Genomic DNA, 11,292 nt, shown 5'->3' on the forward strand with positions numbered 1-11,292 from the left:
TTCGAATTGTCCACCTTTCATGGCCTCAAGGACCCCGGGAAAGGTCCCACGCTGGAACCGAGGGTGGTCGAGGAGGGTTCACTCGGCGGTCTGCGAGCGAACTGTAGCGAGTAGCCCTGTTTCATTGTCTTTAGCACCCAATTTGAAACCCCTGGTATCAATTCCCATGCTTTCGCGTGAATTGACAGGGGTAGAATGAAGTCTGGGTTCTGGTCGCTCATGTTCGGGGACCCGGTTCGTTTATCATGTTCATTTCGAATGGGACAGACAGTACTTCGTGTGGTGGTTCTGTAACTGGCACCTCGGTCATAAAGACGGGGAGATGTTGTATTACAGACACAGCTGTGTGGGCTCGCGGTGCGCGGCACAGAGAATTGTGTGCGCTGAGAGGCAGACACGTGATCTGCACTTTAAACACTGCCAGCTCGGGCTGGGTTCATACGCTGAGGCGATATGTGTGTGCGTAGCGCAGATACAGTCGTTTTCATGGGCAGGGGTGAGCGCTGTATAGTGGCCACATTTCCTACACTTAAAACATGAACGGCGTAAGCCGGTTTGACTGATATGGATCCTGTGGCGGTGTGAGACACTGCAGGGGTAGTGCTTGTGTGTAGGGGCGAACACTGGGCAGTGGGCACTTTCCCTACACTTAGTGGTCAAGCGGCTTGAGCCAGCTTTATTGTATTCGACCCTGGTCGAGTGGCCTGAGCCGGCTTTATTGTATTCGACCCTGGATGAGTGTGACACACAGAGAGGGTAGCGTTTATGTACGGGGGTGGGCACTGGGCAGTGGGCACCTTTCCTACATTCAAAACACCTTCGGCCTGAGCCGGTATATGACCAGACATAATGCTCTTTTTGAGATTTATGTGGGTCGCCGTGAAAACGGCATTTGTGTGCAGGCGAGTGAATTGAAGAACTGGCTCGTTGGCTGCTAAGTGCACTCCTTGAGTCGCCTCGGTTGAGGGAACTAAGAGAGCGGTTTGCGATGACTTTGATGGTGGTCCGGCCGCAGCGGGACATGACCATTGGCACTTTCCTAGGGGGGTAGGAAGATTTCGGAGGCTCGAGGCTGGGCGCGAGCCTGGGTCTGGGTCCTCGGGCAGGCGGCGGTCTGCGGTGGCTCGAAGAGCGCGAGCGCTGGCGTGTATCTCGGGCCTGGCGCTGTTGCGGGGCGGGTGGCGGAGGCGGTGGGGGCGCTGTTCTTCGAGCGGGCGGTTTCTGCACCTCCGAGAATCGCTCCGCGAAGCCTTTAACCGAGGGGCCGAAGAGACCAGCCGGAGAAATGGGAGCGTCCAGAAAGGTGGCACGGTCGGACTCTGACATGTCGGACAACGTCAGCCACAAATGACTATGTGACGGTGAGGGAAGCCATGTTGCGGCCGATGGCCTGGGCCTAGAAACAGGTGCAGAGCGGCGTCCAGTCAGGAAACAGCTGTCCAACCTGTTGGGCGCAGGCTCCTGGGGCGTGGTCCACTCAAGGCCGAGGTCCTCGACGGCCTTCGTGAGAAGGCGGAGAAGCTCGGCGTCGACCGAGGCCCTCACGCTGGACTCCTGTGTCGACGGGGCGGGGTCAGGGATAGAGCCCGACCATTCCTCACTCCCGGACTGTCATCCTCCATGACATCCCGCTCCATGGTCTCGACCGCCGCGGGGCACCGGCCGGCGAGGAAAGAGATGGGGGACTCCGAGAAGGAGGCTCGCGGGGACGCCGCCGGCAAGTTCTCCTTCACCGAAGGTTGTGGTGGCCTTTGAGAGCGGCGCTTCTTACGGCGCGGCCCAACAGAAGGCATGGGAGAAGCGGACTTAACGTTGAACAAAGCCTGTCAAGCCCGCAGGGTCGAAAGAGGCAATGACTCGCATTCCTGGCACTTACACAACACGAGAGTACTCTCATAAGAGAACACTGCTGTTCACTTTCAGAAGTTGTATATGTTTTCTTGTTTCGCATGTTGGTTCATTTAAAATATATTTTAAAGATAATTTAAGTTTATTTACAAGCATTATCGTATCGCATATCGCATATCGAATATCGCATTATTTAATGAGTTATCGCATTTCAGATTTTTCTTCAATATCGTGCAGCCCAATGTGTATTAATTGTGGTATCATTATCATTTCATATTTAAAGGGTTAGTTCACCCAAAAATGAAAATACTGTCATTATTTAATCACCCTCATGTCTTTCCAAACCCTTAAAACTTTTGTTCAGCTTCGGAACACAAATGAAGATATTTTTAATGAAAGAGATCGCAAAACTAATAAACTGAATAGAGCTGTTTAGTCCAAATTTTCTGAAGAGACATGATTGCTTTATATGATGAACAGATTTAAAGGTATAGTGGAGGATTTTCTTTTTCCGGGTGGATCATCAAGACTATTGGTCCTCCTAATTGTCAATCATTCTGGTGATATGTTTACGTAAGGCCGTCGTACGTGCTCGTCCCTAGGTAGTTTTCGCTTTCTGTGCATGCGCACTTTCAGATGTATATGTGTGGTGAGCTACGGTTTCAGCCATTCATTGAAGCTCGCCGTTCTCACCGGGTTTTTTCAAAATGTCTGAGGGTCGCAAGAGAAAAAGTGTCTACGAAATGTATGACAGGAAGAGAAATGCCTCTGAAGAAAGAAACAAGACCAGAGTGTTTTTGGGAGAATATTTCACACGCTGGCGTGCGCTAAAACCACAGGTTGGGCTTCCCACTGATGCCTCAGTCGCGAAGTTTCTACTCGACAGGTAAAGTTTGGCATGCTATTTGGAGAAATCCATTTAAAATCACTGCTAGTAAAAGTTAATGTAAGCTATGATTAGCGATGCTAGCCCTGGCACAAGTCACGCACCGCAGGTAGAGTGTTGCGCATGTGCATTTTTTCAAAAAGTGGAGAGGGCGGTTCTTTTCTAAAATTCGGGAAAATCCTCCTCTATACCTTTAATTTAGGCTTTTATTCACATATAAATATTAATCAACTCACACATTAGTTGTGGTAAGGATGCTTGCTTGAAGTGTGAGAACCAATGAGGTTCATTCTCATATGTTACACAGCAGGTCTGAGCTTTAGAAAAATAGGGTCAAATTAACAGCCACAGTTCCAAGAAGAAAAAAAAAATGAAGAAAAAATATCTTAGATGATCAAATAAATTGTTTTGATTTAATAAAATGCAATAATATTAAAATGATATTGATTTTAATATAATTAAGCTATACTGCAGAACACCTTACCCAGTGAAATGATGAAATCGCACTGTAGAGGTAGATCGACCAATTAGGTTTATTCAGTGATGGTAACTCCGCCCACAAGGTACAGTAGACAGAGACTGTTTGGTTGAACTTGGAAAAATATTTGTTTTATGCTGAGAACCCTGAAAAATACAAACCCGATTCCCAAAAAGTTGGGACACTGTACAAATTGTGAGTAAAAAAGGATTGGAATAATTTACAAATTTCATAAACTTATATTTTATTCACAATAGAATATAGATAACTTTAGATCAAATGTTGGAAGTGTGATGCCAAATATTGGCTCATTTTGGATTTCATGAGAGCTACACATTCCAAAAAAGTTGGGACAGGTAGCAATAAGAGGCCGGAAAAGTTAAATGTACATATAAGGAACAGCTGGAGGACCAATTTGCAACTTATTAGGTCAATTGGCAACATGATTGGGTATAAAAAGAGCCTCTCAGAGTGGCAGTGTCTCTCAGAAGTCAAGATGGGCAGAGGATCACCAATTCCCCCAATGCTGCAGCGAAAAATAGTGGAGCAATATCAGAAAGGAGTTTCTCAGAGAAAAATTGCAAAGAGTTTGAAGTTATCATCATCTACAGTGCATAATATCATCCAAAGATTCAGAGAATCTGGAACAATCTCTGTGTGTAAGGGTCAAGGCCGGAAAACCATACTGAATGCCCGTGATCTTCGGGCCCTTAGACGGCACTGTATCACATACAGGAATGCTACTGTAATGGAAATCACAAAATGGGCTCAGGAATACTTCCAGAAAACATTGCCGGTGAACACAATCCACCGTGCCATTCGCCGTTGCCGGCTAAAACTCTATAGGTCAAAAAAGAAGCCATATCTAAACAGGATCCAGAAGCGCAGGCATTTTCTCTGGTCCAAGGCTCATTTAAAATGGATTATGGCAAAGTGGAAAACTGTTCTGTGGTCAGACGAATCAAAATTTGAAGTTCTTTTTGGAAAACTGGGACGCCATGTCATCCGGACCAAAGAGGAAAACGACAACCCAAGTTGTTATCAGCGCTCAGTTCAGAAGCCTGCATCTCTGATGGAATGGGGTTGCATGAGTGCGTGTGGCATGGGCAGCTTACACATCTGGAAAGGCACCATCAATGCTGAAAGGTATATCCAAGTTCTAGAACAACATATGCTCCCATCCAGATGTCGTTTCTTTCAGGGAAGACCTTGCATTTTCCACCATGACAATGCCAGACCACATACTGCATCAATTACAATATCATGGCTGCGTAGAAGAAGGATCCGGGTACTGAAATGGCCAGCCTGCAGTCCAGATCTTTCACCCATATAAAACATTTGGCGCATAATAAAGAGGAAGATGCGACAAAGAAGACCTAAGACGGTTGAGCAATTAGAAGCCTGTATTAGACAAGAATGGGACAACATTCCTATTCCTAAACTTGAGCAACTTGTCTCCTCAGTCCCCAGACGTTTGCAGACTGTTATAAAAAGAAGAGGGGATGCCACACAGTGGTAAACATGGCCTTGTCCCAACTTTTTTTAGATGTGTTGATGCCATGAAATTTAAAATCAACTTACTTTTCCCTTAAAACGATACATTTTCTCAGTTTAAACATTTGATCTGTCATCTATGTTGTATTCTGAATAAAATATTGAAATTTGAAACTTCCACATCATTGCATTCTATTTTTATTCACAATTTGTACAGTGCCCCAACTTTTTTGGAATCGGGTTTGTAAGAATATTAGAGAAGTTATTAGTTTAAACCAAGACCTGAATTGTTTTGAAATATATAACAAATGAGATTTGCTGTTTTGAGTGAGTTTTGTACCTAGTTATAGACTTTGAGATCGAATTCGATCAATTTATGAGGAAACAACATCCATTAACTGAGTTGTTTACAAGGTGAGTTCAATATTAAAAAAAAAATTTTAACTAACCTACTGTATAAACTAATGAATGTATTTTGTTTTGTGCATGATTTGTGTTCGTATTCGTAATATCACTTGTATGATGTTAACAGCTGATCTTGTGATCTGTTGAGTTGTTAAGTGAACCATATTGAATCGAAAATCATTTCAAGCTTGTCATGATTTAATGTGAGTGAATTAAGTGTGCTGTCCGGTTATGTGCAGGCCGGGTTTTTTTGTGCTATTTCGGTCTGTGTTCGAGTTATCAAATCGCTGACGCTGAACTGCGTATTCGAGGAGAGAAACGTCTCGGTTACGTATGGTAACCCTCGTTCCCTTTCGTTCGGTCACTCCTACGTCACGTCGGTAGGAGTTACCGAACGAATTGGGATCCCTTACAAAACGCCATGGTGCTGGCCCCTTCCAGTGCCCTGCCTAAGCTTCAGCCAGCAGTTTCTTGAAACTTATCTCTTATGTGCAGAAGCTTAGCTGGGAAGAGATCACACTGCTGTTCCGCAAGACTCGCTCAGTGGACATTGGATAACACTGGGAAAGCGTCCCCACAATAGTAAGAGGGAACGCTGCGGAGCCCAAAACCTGCCCGAAGGGAGTCACTAGGAAAACACATGTGTACTAGCCCGGAGGGTAGTGAACACATGGCAGTCTATGAGGTAGTCCCAGCCCGGAGGGTGACACTGGCTAACCCGGGGGGTAACCACATCGTGGAGAAACACATATGGGGTCACCGTAGGGACCACTACATAAACCCCAGCCTGAACTCAGCTCACAGTGAGAGGTGACAGGCCTGGCGACCGGCGATCCGCCTCGCCTGGCGCCGAGGGGGTGACGGAGGAGCTCACGAGGTTAGCCGTTTGTTGGGTAACCAACGGAGCAGGACAACGCACGTATCTGGCCCACGGGGCGAGAATGGCGTAGCAAGCTGGCGCTAACCTAATTCCTCGCGCTACTGGCCGAAGTGAGTACACGGGAGGAAACAGGTTCTACACGAAGGCTATAAAACCTAACGAACGAGTTAGATGTCTGTCAGCGAGGCGCCTTGAGCCAAAGCCCAGGAGGAGGCAACACTCCTAGTAGAGTGTGCCCTCAACCTAGGTGGACAAGGCACGTCCTGGGACTCATAAGCCCGGACGATAGCATCCACTAGCCAGTGGGCTAACCTCTGCTTGGAGACCGCCTTCCCCTTCTGCTGGCCTCCGTAACAGACAAAGAGCTGGTCTGAGGTCCTAAAGCTTTGAGTTCTGTCAATGTAGCAGCGCAGAGCGCGAACAGGACAGAGGAAAGCCAGAGCTGGGTCTGCCTCCTCCAGGGGCAGCGCTTGCAGGTTCACTACCTGATCTCTAAACGGAGTGGTAGGAACCTTGGGCACATATCCGGGCCGGGGTCTCAGAACAACGTGAGAGAAGTCCGGCGCGAACTCTAGGCACGATTCGTCGACCGAAAATGCCTGCAGGTCCCTACCTACAGGTCCCCTACCCTCTTGATGGAAGCCAAAGCGAGCAGGAGAGCTGTCTTTATTGACAAGATATTTAATTCGACTGCGTGCAAGGGCTCAAATGGGGGATTCTGGAGTGCTCTGAGCACTAAAGTTAGATCCCAAGAGGGTAGGGATTACGAGGAGGATTCAATCTCCTAGCACCCCTGAGGAACCTGATGATCAGGTCGTGCTTTCCCAAAGACTTACCTTCTACTGCATCGTGATTAGTGGCTATTGCGGCAACATACACTTTGAGGGTGGAGGGAGACAGCCTTCTCTCCAACCCATCTTGCAGGAAGGAAAGGACGACACTGATCGGGCAAGTTCGGGGGTCTTCCCGGCGGGAAAAACACCAGCCGACGAACAGGTTCCACTTCAACACATAGAGGCGCCTCGTAGAGGGGGCTCTAGCGGAAGTGATGGTGTCTACCACAGCCTGTGGTAGGCCACCTAGAACCTCCGCGTCCCGTCCAGGGACCAGACATGGAGTTTCCAGAGGTCTGGACGCGGGTGCCATAGGGTGCCCCGTCTCTGAGAGAGAAGGTCTTTCCTCAGAGGAATCAGCCAAGGAGGGGCTTCTCGCGGCCGCCCGGCCATTTCCGGGTCCGGCTCGGACAACGCTACCACACCCGAAGGTGGCAACGCAGCCGAGTCGTCATCCCCAGAAGATGACTGCTCTCCCTCCGATGCAGCGATCGACATCTGGTCCTCCGGCGGAGCTCCGAAGGAAACAACCGGAGCCACATGAGATGGCCCGGCTGTCCCCTGCGAAGACTCCGATGGCAGCGACGCGGAGGAATGAGGAGCCCGTGGGGGTCTTTCACCCGGCGGGTTATTCCTCACTGTGATCCTCAGACCACCAATGGGATTAACCGAAGTAGCCTTCTTCTGAACTGAACCAGAAGAAGAACTAGATTGGGGAATCTCCAAAGGGACTCCCCCTCGTTTGAGGGTTCTCAGTCTCGATCTCAACGTCGCAATGGTCATGTTCCCGCAGTGGGAACATGACTCATTCACGAACGCTGCCTCAGCGTGCGCGAGGCCCAAACACGAGAGGCAGCGATCGTGACCATCAACCGGTGGCAGATATTGACCACATCCAGAAACACACGGGTGAAACGTCATCCTGAAAAGGACTCGATCTTCACTCGTTTTGCTCTTTCAGAAAACGCTCTCTTAGTGTGCTGAAGCACGCAGGGACCAATGCGGCAACACAGCGGGGAAATTGCAAGCCCACTGTGTGCACTCAACCAGATACCAGCTGTGACAACAGCTCTTTGAAATAAGCAGATCGTGTGAAGTGACAGCCGCTATCCGGGAGCTCGCGAAGATCACTGCCGCGCCGTAACACCAACACCGAGACGTCTCGAAACAGCAGACTCGTAGAGCTTAGGGAAAAAACGATCCAAACGCTCATTCACTCAGAGGACACAACCGGTCGGCTCCGAAGCAGAAAGTGATTTGTGTATGCTCTCGCTTCCGCATTTATACCTTCACTGGCAGGCGGGGCGCGGAATGCAAATCTTGCATGCCAATGTTCATTGGCTCGTTTTAGTTTCACTCGAAGGCAGTTGGTCTCCCTAGCGTGATCTCAATTCGTTGGTAACTCCTACCGACGTGACGTAGGAGTGACCGAACGAAAGGGAACATGGCGGGCCACCCAGAGAGCGGAATGGACTGAAATGTCTTAGATTCGCGTCGGATAAACTGGTTAGATAATAATTTTTTTCTACACAACTGAGTGGACAGAACATTTAATGCTTGCTCAGTGAATGAACTGAGCACTTTATAAAAGGACGTTACCTGCTGATTCTTCCGTTTCCGTAACGTTAGCTCATAAGCAGTGTATGGACATTTATAATTCTATTCACTGCTCATGTGATGTGTTCTGACAATGATATGTAAGATTTGATTAGCTGATTTTTTTATTTGTGTGTGGTATTTACCTGAACATTTCAGTGGCACAGTGAGAGATTGAATGGTCCAACATTCAGCAACTTTAATATAACCTGTGGAAAAAATAGTCCCTTGTTATAAATTAGAAGGGAAGAAAAGAAAACTACAAATTAAGAGTAGCCTATTCAAACAGGGGTTTAAATTAGTGGTTAGAACAGCAACAGCACATATAATGCTGGTGAAATAAGAGTAGAAACTGGTGTTCTAAAAGGGAAATTTCCAAAATGTAAATGTGATGTGCTTTGTTTTTGTTTTTGTTTTCCATTTTTCTCAATTTACAGATTTTGAAGGGTCAAATCATTTGAAATTGGATACTGCTATACATTTTTGTTTCACGAGTTCACATATTAATGAAATCTGATGTAATATTATAATGCGTATTTGGCTTGCTGTCCGGGGGGAGGGCTCCGAGCTCGGAATTCGGCCCGACCCCAGAGTACTCCCCCCTATGAATGTATAGCTCGTAGGTATCTATGAGTAGACCCAGCCGAAAGTGAGGTGATGGGGAGGCGGCGGGATGCTGAGAAATGAGATCATGAGACGGGAGGTAAGGGAAGGCTTTATTTATACTGGCTTCTTCTTGTGCTGATTGGATGATTACCTGAACATGCTCCTCCCGAACTTTGTTACATAAAACTTCATTTAGTTTTTGTGTTTAGTACATTGTTATTTCATCGTCACACACACACACACATATTATACAGTATCTCACAAAAGTGACTACGTACACCCCTCAAATTTCAGCAAACATTTTAGTATATCTTCTCAAGGGACAATACCATAGAAATGAAACCTAGATAGATTTTAGAGTAGTCAATGACTACGTTTACATGCAGCCAATAACCCGTTCAAAACCGGGATATTAGCAATAACCCGGTCGCGCACGGCCATGTAAACACCGGCAAAAACCCGGATATGCTCATATCCCGGTTTTTAAAAACCCGGATATTATACCTGGGGTACCCCCTTTCTAACCCGAATATTTGGTCATGTAAACGCGTATCGGCATATCCCCATCAAAAGGGACATTGATTTGTGTTCTGCGCATGTTCTATTTGCAAGGAATCTTGGTCTTTTGAGTAGGGACGGCGCATACAGAAACCCGCGTGCAGTATACCGGAAGTAAACAAGAAGTAGAGGTAAACATGGCGAGACGCAGCACAGCACCACACTTTTGGAGCGAGGAGGAAAGCGCAAACAAAGGCGATCGCTATCTGCCCCGAACTATTCATTATCCGCGTGCTGCTGCTGTTGTTGTTGTCTTTGGATACAGGAAAAAGAATCGGAAATGACGCATATTGCGTCTTAAGGAAGTCCGTACGTCCAGACGCTAACCGTGCGTCGCCGTTTACATCGGGATATTGTAAATTCCATGTATACAGGAGTAACTCTCTCTGCTCACGCATGTAAACGCGTTATTCCGAATGTTTCAGAAACCCAAATAGTGACTCTAACCCGACCATAACCCGGATATTGGCTGCATGTAAACGTAGTCAATGTGCTGCTTGTATAGCAGTATACACTCACCTAAAGGATTATTAGGAACACCTGTTCAATTTCTCATTAATGCAATTATCTAATCAACCAATCACATGGCAGTTGCTTCAATGCATTTAGGGGTGTGGTCCTGGTCAAGACAATCTCCTGAACTCGAAACTGAATGTCAGAATGGGAAAGAAAGGTGATTTAAGCAATTTTGAGCGTGGCATGGTTGTTGGTGCCAGACGGGCCGGTCTGAGTATTTCACAATCTGCTCAGTTACTGGGATTTTCACGCACAACCATTTCTAGGGTTTACAAAGAATGGTGTGAAAAGGGAAAAACATCCAGTATGCGGCAGTCCTGTGGGCGAAAATGCCTTGTTGATGCTAGAGGTCAGAGGAGAATGGGCCGACTGATTCAAGCTGATAGAAGAGCAACTTTGACTGAAATAACCACTCGTTACAACCGAGGTATGCAGCAAAGCATTTGTGAAGCCACAACACGCACAACCTTGAGGCGGATGGGCTACAACAGCAGAAGACCCCACCGGGTACCACTCATCTCCACTACAAATAGGAAAAAGAGGCTACAATTTGCACAGGCTCACCAAAATTGGACAGTTGAAGACTGGAAAAATGTTGCCTGGTCTGATGAGTCTCGATTTCTGTTGAGACATTCAGATGGTAGAGTCAGAATTTGGCGTAAACAGAATGAGAACATGGATCCATCATGCCTTGTTACCACTGTGCAGGCTGGTGGTGGTGGTGTAATGGTTTGGGGGATGTTTTCTTGGCACACTTTAGGCCCCTTAGTGCCAATTGGGCATCGTTTAAATGCCACGGCCTACCTGAGCATTGTTTCTGACCATGTCCATCCCTTTATGACCACCATGTACCCATCCTCTGATGGCTACTTCCAGCAGGATAATGCACCATGTCACAAAGCTCGAATCATTTCAAATTGGTTTCTTGAACATGACAATGAGTTCACTGTACTAAAATGGCCCCCACAGTCACCAGATCTCAACCCAATAGAGCATCTTTGGGATGTGGTGGAACGGGAGCTTCGTGCCCTGGATGTGCATCCCACATATCTCCATCAACTGCAAGATGCTATCCTATCAATATGGACCAACATTTCTAAAGAATGCTTTCAGCACCTTGTTGAATCAATGCCACGTAGAATTAAAGCAGGGCTCAGTAGTTTCGGGATTTCTTTGCTGTATTCTCGCTTTT

This window comes from Leuciscus leuciscus, assembly GCF_965113295.1.
Source record: "Leuciscus leuciscus genome assembly, chromosome: 2".
In the NCBI taxonomy this organism is placed as follows: Eukaryota; Metazoa; Chordata; class Actinopteri; order Cypriniformes; family Leuciscidae; genus Leuciscus; species Leuciscus leuciscus.